The 11,911-nt window shown below is 44.7% G+C and overlaps 1 pseudogene; it reads left to right on the top strand.

Annotated features, from left to right (window-relative positions):
• The first annotated feature begins 469 nt into the window (after nucleotides 1–469).
• LOC114237938 (small nucleolar RNA SNORA62/SNORA6 family) lies at nucleotides 470–630 on the top strand (annotated as a pseudogene).
• Nucleotides 631–11,911: the final 11,281 nt, after the last annotated feature.

The raw sequence follows: 11,911 nt of genomic DNA, 5'->3' as shown, positions 1-11,911 counted from the left end.
TAATGCTATTTTGGTGCGAAAGTTGTGGAAGTGGTGCTGTGCTCACCTCTGGGCATGGCTGGGGACTCTTTGGCTCTAGTGTGCACTTGGATTTTGTCTCACATGGATAAAAAGAAAATGGTGCTAGTTTAACAACGAACCCGAAGAGCACTATCTGGGAAGTTTATTGGATTGTGGGTTTGGTAATCTGCGAGGAACATTTAACCCAGTGATTCTCGACCTGGGGTGCCTTTTCTCCTTGGAGAGTTTGACAAAGCTGGAGACATTTTTAATTGTTGTGAGTGGGGTCAGAGGGGGCTACTGCCACCTAGTGGGTGGAGGTCAGGGATGCTTGTGAACTTCCTACAATGCACAGGACGGCCCCCACTGCAAAGAAGGATCTGGACCCAACTGTGCAGAGGTTGAGAAACCCTGGTCTCTGTTTATATGAAACCTACAGAGCTGTCATGCCCCCAGAAAGGCCCAAGTGTTGGTACTATTCCATGAGATTCAGGTTTAGTAAAAATACAGCCACTGGCTGATGAACTCACAAGTGTAGGTAGTGTTCTACATGAGGGGCAAGTTTTTCGCCAACACCACAAGGGTCTCTGGCTCAATGAGTGGAGTTTGATAGTAATACTTGTTACAAATGTATGATTTTAATGTACGAAAGCTTTAAGGAGAGATGAAAACATTTTAAAGATGGCCTGTGTTTTCTTCTGCTTTTCTCCATGATTTCTTCATCTTGGACCTCTCAGGCATTATTTGGCCTTTCTGTTTTCAGACTAACTTGATGTATCCCGCTGTACGATCCTAAAAAGGGAGCTCACTCAGTGGGTCTGAGTTGGTGGATGCTTACCCGGGAAGTTCTGCGCATGCGTGGGACCATCTCCCGTGAACACCCATGGGAGGTCATGCTTGATTTCTACTTCAACAGAGATCCTGAAGAGATTGAAAAGGCTGTGAAGGCTGTGACCAAGGAAGAATTTCAGGGTGAATGGACCGCTCCAGCTCCTGAGTTCACTGCTACTCAGCCTGAGGTGGCGGTCTGGTCCGAAGGTGCTGCAGGTGCCCTCTGTGCCTATTCAGCAGTTCCCCGCTGACTGGAGAGCTCAGCCTGCCACTGACACTGGTCTGCAGCTCCCACTCCTCAGGCCACTGAATGGGTAGGAACGACCACTGAGTGGTCTTAAGCTGCTCTTCCACAAACTCTTAAAATGGAAGTAGGTTGACGGAAAATAAACAGTTTCTAAAAAAAAAAAAACAAAAAATACAGAAGGTTGGAGCATGGGGGCTGTATGCCTGTGGGTGGAGAGAATTCTAGAGGACCGAGGATGGGATTTTAACTCAAACAGCGAACAATAGGGAGGAAGAAGAAAATGAAAATCTATTAAAAAGTCAACACTGAGATATTCCAAAATTAGATATTCCAAAATTTCCATAAGTCAGATATTGTAAAGCAAGTCATTCATTTGTTCATTTATCCGTTCCTTCAATAATATGTATTGTGTACCTACTATGCGCCAGGTACTTTCTAGATGTCTGAGCTACAGGAGTGAATAAACAAAGCTCCCATCCTCAAGGGGTTTCAATTCGAGTGGAGGGCGGTGGATAATAAACACGAGACATAGAGACTTCCCTGGTGGTTCAGTGGTTAAGACTCCACGCCCCCAGTGCAGGGGAACTAGATTGGTCAGGGAACTAGATCCCACATGCCGCAACTAAGACCCGGTGCAGCCAAAGTAAATAAATAAATATTAAAATCCCCCGAGACATAAAGTATGTTAAAAGGTGGTAAAACATGGTCCAAAAGGATACATGCACCCCAATGTTCATTGCAGCACTGTTTACAATAGCCAGGACATGGAAGCAACCTAAATGTCCATCAACAGATGAATGGATAAAGAAGATGTGGTACATATATACAATGGAATATTACTCAGCTATTAAAAAGAATGAAATAATGCCATTTGCAGCAACATGGATGGAACTAGAGATTATCATACTAAGTGAAATTAGTCAGACAGAGAAAGTGAAATATCGTATGACATTGCTTATATACGGAATCTAAAAAAAATGATATAAATGAACTTATTTACAAAACAGAAACAGACTCACAGACTTAGAGAATGAATTTATGGTTACAGCGGTGGGGGAGGGGAGGGGTGGGGGGAGGGATAGTTAGGGAGTATGGGATTGACATGTACACACTGCTATATTTAAAATGGATAACCAGGGACTTCCCTGGTGGCTCAGTGGTTAAGAATCTGCCTACCAATGCAGGGGACACGGGTTTGATCCCTGGTCTGGGAAGATTCCACATGCTGTGGAGTAACTAAGCCCGTGCACCACAGCTACTGAGTCCACGAGCCACAACTACTGAGCCCGCGTGCCACAACTACTGAAGCCTGTGCCTAGAGCCCGTGCTCTGCAACAAGAGAAGCCACCGCAATGAGAAGCCTGTGCACCGCAACGAAGACCCAATGCAGCCAAAAATAAATTAAAAAAATAAAAAATAAATAAAATGGATAACCAACAAGGACCTACTGTATAGTACAGGGAACTCTGCTCAATATTATATAACAACCTAAATGGGAAAAGAATTTGAAAAAGAATAGATACATATATATGTATGACTGAATCATTTTGCTGTACACCTGAAACACAACATTGTTAATCAACTATACTCCAATATAAAATAAAAAGTTATTTCCTAAAAGAAAAAGGTGGTAAATACTATGGAAGAAAGAATATAGAGCAGGGTAAGTGGATCGGGAGTGAGTTGTAGTTTTAGGGGGTTAGAAGCGGGTTAGAAATGTGAGAACTGAGCAAACTTGATGCAGGTGAATGAGGAAGCTGGGAGGAAGGAGCTTTCTAGGCAGTGGGAGCAGCAAGTTCAAAGGCTCTGAGGTGGGACCATGCCTAGTATGTTTGAGCAACAGCAAAGAAGTCAGTGCGGTTGGAGGGAGTGGGTGAGGGGGGAGAGTGGGAGGAGGCAAGGGCAGGGAGTTTGTTGGCGGCAGATTGTGCAGGGCTTTGGGGGATGTGGGAAGGACTTTGGCTTTTATCCCAATGAAGTGGGAGCTGTGCAAAGTTCTGAGCAGGGGAGGCCAGTGGCTGGACTCAGGTGCTCACTGGCATCCTCTGGCTGCTGCAGGGGGAACAGACCATCATGGGTGAGGGCAGGAGCCAGGAGACCTGGGCAGAAACAACAGCACTGGTCCACGTGGGAAATGATGGAGGCATAGACCAGGGTGTTAACAATTTGTGTTATTTTAGATCATCAATTTTCACCTTTTGCATTTTTGTATGATAAATTCATTATTATGGGTTACAAATTTATTGGAATGGTCTGGGCAAAAGAAATTACGTACGGCAAAGGAGCTCAGGTGGTTAAAAAAGTTGGATATTGCTAAATTTAATATATGTACAACTCTAGGACTGTGCCTGAGCTGTTATGATAATTATTTTTCTTCTGAGGAAGTTTGTTTCCTCCTTATCCTGCCTCAGGCATTCAGGCATTTACATGAAATGTCTGCATGCCAACCTCTCATATTCTAATCTGATGAACGTGACCTTTCAAACTGAGGACATGACACAACTGCAGAGAGGAGAAAACTGGAAGTAAATTTGGATATAATCAGTTTTGTGCCTGGAAAACTGTTCCTGTACTGAGGACAGACCAAACATAAGCAAATAAGCCATTTGTTAATTTCAGTGAGTTTCTTGGCAGAAAGAGGCCTGAGGATGTTGCCAAAATCTCTGCCAAGTTTAAATTTAGGACAGCAGGTTCCCCAGGAGTGGAGAAGCTTTAGAATTCTTGCTCCCATTCTCACTATAACCTTTTTGTGATCTTCAGGGGTTGCTATACGGAGGGTAATTATTTCCAAATTTCCTCTCTTCTCCCCTTCCCCAGTTTTTTTTTCAGACAGAAATTAAAATCAAGGAATTTTTTTAAAATGAGAGAATGGATTGCAGAGACTTTCCCATACAGCCTTCCAAATGGGGAAACTGAGGCCCAGATTGGTGAATTGATTTATGTGCCTCACTCCTAAGAGAGGCTCTTGGCTATATCCCCTTTAAAGAGACCCCATGGCATCCACTATGTAATAAATGATTTCTCCTCTCTCATGAAAAGGGGATCAGCAAACTGCTGCCTATAGGTCTTAGTTCTTCACTAAGTTCCGTGAATTCTTCTCGGAGAATGAATTATGCAAATTGTAGCTGGGGAAAATGACATGTAACGTCTGCAAAATTTCCCTGAGAATTCTCCCTTTGTCCACAAAGTAGGCTCGCTAGTCAGTGTAAGGCTCCGTTCAGTGGTGATAACAAACAAACTGGGAACTTTAGTGGCTGTACCCAGCACAAGTCTGTTTCTCATTCCTGGGAAGCTGGTTAGCAGGGCTTGCATCCAAGCAGTGACTCAGGGATCCAACCTTCCTCCATTTTGCACCAGCCCCGTCTCTCACAGGCTTCCAAAGCTACCTCGGGAGGGGAAGAGAAGGAGAGAGGGGGCACACCAGCTGTTAACTGCCTCCATCTGGTAGTGAAAACCCATTGGCTAGAATGAGTCACATGGTTCTGTTCTAACTGCAAGAGGGTCTGGGAAATGGAGGAGAACATATGGGTGAACACCAAACACTGCTTATTCTTTCTATGAGAGAAAAGAGAGAGACTTGACTTCCAGTACCTTGGATATGGCAAGAGAAGTGTTTGGTTACTACCAGGGTCATAATACTTCATCCTTCTCTTTCTCCTCCTCTTTTGCTAAATTGTGCTTTAGAGGGTCTGGATGCCTCTGTTGACTCTTCTAGGAAACACTGGTAATCAGAACCTGACTTGTTCATTTGTGGCTAGGATCAAGTGAGATAACGTACCTGAAGCACATAGAAGAGTGACCCAGAGAGGACCCAGAAATTGGCAGCTCCTACTATTCCAAAGTAGAATAAGTCAATCAGAAATGACACATCTCGATAGCAGAATACTTTCTAGGGCGCCAGCTCCATGTTTGATTAATCCATGGTTCGGTGTGACTGTCCCAGATGAAATAATGCACCATATTGCTTTTCAAAAATCCTTGGCATTTGGCTATTTATTCTTGTGGTGTGAAACTTCCAGTCTGTTTATTTAATTGCTCTGATTGGAGCTGTAAGAAATTGAATTTAACATCTGTAAGCAAGGTTTTTATGACATGGGATTTTGGCTAACAGGGTAGGATCTTATCCCAATTTTGACCAGTGGGAGCCCCTTCAAGCTAGTTTGTGTGTTCTTTTGACAGAACCCTTAGTCTTTAAAAGCCCTTTCCTTGCTTTCAGACACAAGTAGATATTCTAAGCTCATCCTGTTTATTTCCAGGGCACAGATTTTTGTCTGCTTTTTCCTTACTGTATTCCCAGTACCCAGAAAAAGGCCTGGCACTGAATGAATGAATAAATTCTTTCATTTCCCTCTTTCTTCTGCTGCTTCCCCAATAACTCTCAATTCACACCATCTACTAAGTCAGATATTGTAACTTGCACATTATAAGGATGCTCAAAATCCTCTCTGAGGTGAGACTTCTCCACTGACATGTTTTTGCTGCAGCGAAGTCCAGCCTGGTCACAGCCTAGATCCTAAGGTTAAAAATAGCTCAATGCAGCCTCAACAGCTTCCAGTATCCTGGTTAATTTTAGGACAGAGGAGGGGGTGAAGGAAAAATGTGACCAAGAGTCACCTCCAGGGAGAGGCATCCCCTTCCTCTGGCTCAGAACTAGGGGGTCTCACCCAGCTAGAGATGCCCACTCCTGTGAACGGATCAAGTTTGAGAAGTGGGTGTTCACAAGATACAGTTTCCCCCATTACTGGATTGTGAATACTAGGCAGATTTCCTGCTCTGCTGGGGATGCAAAGAAACACAGTGTCTGAGGGTCAAATCAGGGAAACCACTAAGATTCTATACAGGCTCTGGGCTTTCACTACCAACTGCTGAAGAGTAATCATTCCATAACTCATGGAATATATGGATCAATTCATTCATTCAATTCACCGTGACAGGTGCTGTCCTAGGTGCTGACGTTAGAACAGGGACTACTAAAACAGACAAATGTTTATGCTTCATGGGGCTGACACCCAGTCTGGGAGTCAGTCAACAAAGTAAAGAAGTAAACTGCACAGTATGTCACGGATTGTTAATTGTTGTGGAGACAAACCATGCAGTAAAGGGGAATGGAGTGCTGGCATGGGGTTTTGTGTTAACCATGTTTCTGATGCTTTGACATCTGGGGCCTGGTTGAGTCTCAAAAAAACTGTCCCTCCCAGGGTTAGCCAATTCTTAGAGCTAGTAAAGGACTCCAATCCAGATTCCACACCCCAATCACCTCTTTTAATCAGTTCCAACACTCTGGGCCACTATCTACCTATCCTAATCATTCCAGAGCCAGATACCAGACAACTAAGGACAGTTCCTATGCCCAGAAGCCACTGAAATTATCCAGACTAGTCACACCTAAGCCTGGTGACTGTGCCTCACCGATTCCTTTCTGCAGAAACCACAATGAAACCACCATGTTTCCCCTCGCTCCCCCTGCCTCCTGACCAATCCTGGTGCTTCTCTGTGTGGCTCTTCAGGGCACAGTGTGCCTTCCCTCCTGCTGGGAACTGTGTCTTTTCAATGGCAGTCCTCTCTTGATCTGTTGGCCTCACCATACCTGAATGATAATAAAATCTACATCTTAAAACAGGGTTGTTTGCAATTTTAGATCAGATGGCTTGGGATGGTCTCACTGACTTTGAAGGAATTAAAGGAAGTGAAGAAGCAATCCCCATGGTTATCTGGGAAAGAGCATTCCAGGAAGAAGGAACAGAAAGTGCAAAGGCCCTGAGGCTGGACCAGGCATGGCACGTTTGTGGAATAGCTAGGAACCTGGATCAGAGTGAACGAGGTGGGCAGTGGGAGGAGGTGAGGGCAGGGAGATGATGAGGCAGGGCCTTGTGGGCTACAAGACGGACTTGGGTTTTTGCTCTGAGTGAGGTGGGAGCCATGAAGGGTTCTGAGCAGAGGAGGGACATGATCTAACTTAAGTTCTTACAAGCGCCCTCTGGTTGCTTGTGGGGAGGATACAGGGATGGGAGGAGTGAGGGTGGAAACCCAGAGACCAGAGAGGAGGCAACTGCACTAGACCAGGTAGGAGATGGTGGAAGCTGGACCAGGGTGGTAGTAGTTCAACAGAGACTATTAACCTGAGTATGTGGGGTGCCCCTGAAATCTGGACAAATATTTTTTCTTTAATTTCCTTATGGTTACTTAGAAAATTATCTTCGGGAAAAAAGTTTTTACCTGCCCAGTTATGTTATTTACAGATTATTTCACTCCAAATGTAGGATAGCAGGGAACATCAGTCAGAGTTTTTGTCTGCATGCAACAGAAATGGATTCTGTGCATACTAACTTTAAAGGATGAGTTTTATGGAAATAATATCAGAGGCTCACAAAATTGACCAAAAGCTGTAGAAATAGTCTTGGAGAAAGGGGTGAAACTGAGGGCTCTCTGGAGGTCTAGTGGACACCGTGAGGGTTATGAATTGCTGATGCTAAAGATGAATGGCTGTAACCTTTGGTAGATAACCCCAGCTGCTAATGTCTGCATCTTTTGCCCAACGGGCTTCTCTAAAGTTGCCAAAGCCTGCACAGCATGTTAGAAGTGCCTGGGAATGAACAGCTAACAGCTACATCTCCACCCCTGTCACCATCAGCAGCCGTCAACTAACAACTGATGGGAACTGGTGGATCAATACCCCAGGTCCCTCTGCCCTCAGGTGGGATGACTCTGAGGGGCATGTCCAATGCAGTCCCCCAGAGTTTCCTAGCAGGGCTGGGCCAGAGTTGCCTACAGGGGAAACCTGCTCATCTGTGCACGAGTATCGGGTGCCCTCCCCTTTCTTTCTCATATCCCTAAACACCTACTGGTGTTTCCTGGGTTTGCCTCCCAAATAAATGATTTGCCCACAAGTTCTTGGGTCAGTATCTACTTCTGGGGGAACCCAAGCAAAGACAATTGCATCCCATGGCAGAAGGCCCCACATTACTGGATTAGAACCCACATTGAGAGTGAAGGGCTGAGAAATGGTGTCAATATTGACATATAGAATTTTCCTTAACATCTCCCAGTCATCTAGAGACAGTGGCCCCAGAGACAGGAGTTGGGCACAGCAAGTTTGCCCAGGTCTGGGAACACAGTTCTGTTCAGATTTCCTCTTCTTTCTACCCAGCTAATACTTCATGTTGTAGGGGGGGGGGGGAAGTTCCCAGCAGGGCCCAGTGCATCCCTTCTCCTGGTCGCTTGTGTATTATCACAAGACATCGGTGAACTTTCATGATGGATAGAAAGTTCATAGGAAGTACATCCTCAGTGCGTCTGTGTTAGATGAGCCTTCCTCCTTGGGGGCCAGTGAGAGGATTCAGAGCCAAGGTCATAGAGCTGGCAGACAGCTCTGGCCACATGCTACCCCTGCCACTGTCCTTCAAACACTTTCAAATGACCCTGGGCCACTCATCCAAGACTCAAAACAATGAGCCTTATGTTGGCTGAGCATGGGTCCCATTCCTGCCCCAGGAGGGGAGGCTGGTGTTGGAACAACCATTATGCTAAGACTGTTCTCAGTGGGGAATTTTCCCTCTAAAAGGGAGATCAGGGCTTCCCTGGTGGTGCAGTCGTTAAGAATCTGCCTGCCAATGCAGGGGACATGGGTTCGAGCCCTGGTCTAGGAAGATCCCACATGCTGTGGAGCAACTAAGCCCGTGCGCCACAACTACTGAGCCTGCGCTCTAGAGCCCGCGAGCCACAGCTACTGAAGCCCGTGAGCCTAGAGCCCATGCTCTGCAACAAGAGAAGCCACCACAATGAGAAGCCCGCACACCGCAAGGAAGAGTAGCCCCCGCTCACCGCAACTAGAGAAAGCCCGTGTGCAGAAATGAAGACCCGATGCAGCCAAAAATAATAAATAAATAAAATAAATAAATTAAAAAAAAATAAAAGGGAGATCAAGGTGATCATAGGAAGATGGAAGGTTAAATGACAGGTAGCCAGAAATATAGCCAATGTCAGCTCCCCAAGGGAATGAGGTGCTGTCACCTTCATAATTTCTTGGTTGCATTTGCAACAATTTTCCAGAGACAAAAAAATAAAAATAAAAATATTTTGTTATAGCAGATACTATTGGTGCCGCTACTGCCTTGGACTGCCTTGGAGGTCACTTGCAAACAGTTCCCTTTTATACCACAACTGCCTTCAGCTCTCTGACTGCATTAGTTTCCTAGTGTTGCCATAACAAATGACCACAGTGGTTTCAAAAACAGAAATCTATAAGTTCTGGAGGCCAGGTGTCCAAAATCAAGGTATCAGTGGTGTTGGTTTCTTCTGGAGGCTCTGAGGGACAAGCCATGCTCTCGCAGCTTCTGGTGGTTTCCAGCAGTCCTTGGCATTTCTTGGCCTATAGCTACATCATTCCAATCTCTACTTCCATTGTCATGTGGGCTTCTTCTCTATGTGTGTCTCTATGTGTTACCTCCTCTTCTTAGGAGGACACCAATCATTGGATGTAGGGCCCACCCTAAATCCAGGATGATCTCATCTCAAGATCCTTAATTACATCTGAAAAGAGCCTTTTTCCAAATAAAGTCACATTCACGGGTTCTAGGGGTTAAGGCATATCTTTTGGGAGACCATCATTCAATTCACTACACTAAGGCCATTCTCCTCAGCCTGTGTGGATGTTATGGACTGAATGTATGTCCTCCCCAATCCCAAATTCATATGTTGAAATCCTAATTCCCAATGTGATGATATTAGGAGGTGGAGACTTGGAACACAGTTATGTATGAGGGCGGAGCCCTTGTCTGTAAGATTAGTGCCCTTGTAAGAAGGTATCAGAGAGCTCTCTTGCTGTCTTTCTGCCCAGTGATCATACAAGGAGAAGTCAGTATCTACAACCCAGAAAAGGGGTCTCACCAGAGCCTGACCATGCTGGAACCCTGATCTTGGACTTCCAGCCTCTAGAACTGTGAGAAATAAATTTCTATATAAGTCACCCAGTCCATGGTAATTTGTTGTAGTGCCCCAAAGGACTAATACATACTATAAAATTATTGCCTTTGGAGTGGTCCTCAAACAATGTGGGACAGGCATTGGTGGATAGATATTCCACTTCCTCACTCCTCAGGGGGTCAATTCTGAGGGCTCTGCTATATGGTCTCTCAGAGTGCCCTGGAAGGATTGAGCTCTCATTGCTAAGGGTAGGGACGTGCTTGTGGAAGACAGACTCAAAGATGATCCCCAACGATCCCTGCCTCCTAACCTGGATTTGGGATGCTTAGAAACTCTTAGGTTAAAAAGTGTGTTAAGTTGCTAAGTTTTGGGACTTAGCAATAACTAATTAATACAGTGTTTGGTATCACACATTTTATTGACTTCTCTTCTACGTCTTGATTCCCCATTCCTTCACCCTGCTTCCTGGGATCACCTCCCCAGTAATTGCTCACATTGAAATAATTGTCTTCAAGTCTGCTCTTGGGGGAACTCAGACTAATACACCTGTTGTTAGGATTATGGGCCATCTGCTTTTGTTTATATGGGAATCAGTGCAAGTTGGAAAATGTCAAAAACAGAAAGTGTCTTAAAGTTTCCACCTGGAGGTCGATATGGGTGGATTTACACTTAGTCTCCATCCCAACACCCTTCTAATATCTAATGCAGAGACTGGTCAGCAAAACATGACCTTTCAAAGAATCCCTTGCAGCTAGAATGTTGGAGATGAACTGGGTCCAGCCAACTGGAAGCACTCTAGATTTGGAAGGGGGGTGTGGGTTGGAGGCCAACTCTTTGCTGTTTCAACTGTTAGTACTGGTGACTAATTGTAACTGAGCAGGACCCTATGAGGCCTTCCCAGAATAGACCCCCACCCATGTCCTCTGCCTGCCTTTTCTTTTTTCTGTGTTTCTTTTTTTTTTTTTAACATCTTTATTGGAGTATAATTGCTTTACAGTGTTGTGTTAGTTTCTGCTGTATAACAAAGTGAATCAGCTGTATACATACTTATACTCCCATATCCCTTCCCTCTTGTGTCTCCCTCCCACCCTCCTTATCCCACCCCTCTAGGGGGTCACAAAGCACTGAGCTGATCTCCCTGTGCTATGCGGCTGCTTCTCTCTAGCTATCTATTTTACATTTGGTAGTGTATATATATATATGTCAGTGTTATTCTCTTACTTCCTCCTAGCTTACCCTTCCCCTCCCTGTGTCCTCAAGTCCATTCTTTACGTCTGTGTCTTTATTCCCGTCCTGCCCCTAGGTTCTTCATGACCTTTACCGTTAGCATACGGTATTTGTTTTTCTCTTTCTGACTTACTTCCTCTGTATGACAGACTCTAGGTCCATCCACCTCACTACAAATAACTCCATTTCGTTTCTTTTTATGGCTGAGTAATATTCCATTGTGTATATGTGCCACATCTTATTTATCCATTCATCTGTTGATGGACACTTCAGTTGCTTCCATGTCCTGGCTATTGTAAATAGAGCTGCAATGAACATTGTGGTACATAACTCTTTTTGAATCATGGTTTTCTCAGGGTATATGCCCAGTAGTGGGATTGCTCGGTTGTATGGTAGTTCTATTTTTAGTTTTTTAAGGAACCTCCATACTGTTCTCCATAGTGGCTGTATCAATTTACATTCCCACCAACAGTGCAAGAGGGGTCCTTTTTCTCCACAACCTCTCCAGCATTTATTGTTTGTAGATTTTTTGATGATGGCCATTCTGAGGTGTGAGGTGATACCTCATTGTAGTTTTGATTTGCATTTCTCTAATGATTAGTGATGTTGAGCATCTTTTCATGTGTTTGTTGGCAATCTGTATAACTTTTTTGGAGAAATGTCTATTTAGGTCTTCTGCCCATT

The sequence above is a fragment of the Balaenoptera acutorostrata genome, chromosome 2, assembly GCF_949987535.1.
Source record: "Balaenoptera acutorostrata chromosome 2, mBalAcu1.1, whole genome shotgun sequence".
In the NCBI taxonomy this organism is placed as follows: Eukaryota; Metazoa; Chordata; class Mammalia; order Artiodactyla; family Balaenopteridae; genus Balaenoptera; species Balaenoptera acutorostrata.
Note: the sequence above shows the minus strand (reverse complement) of the source record. Positions and strands in the feature narration are given on the sequence as shown.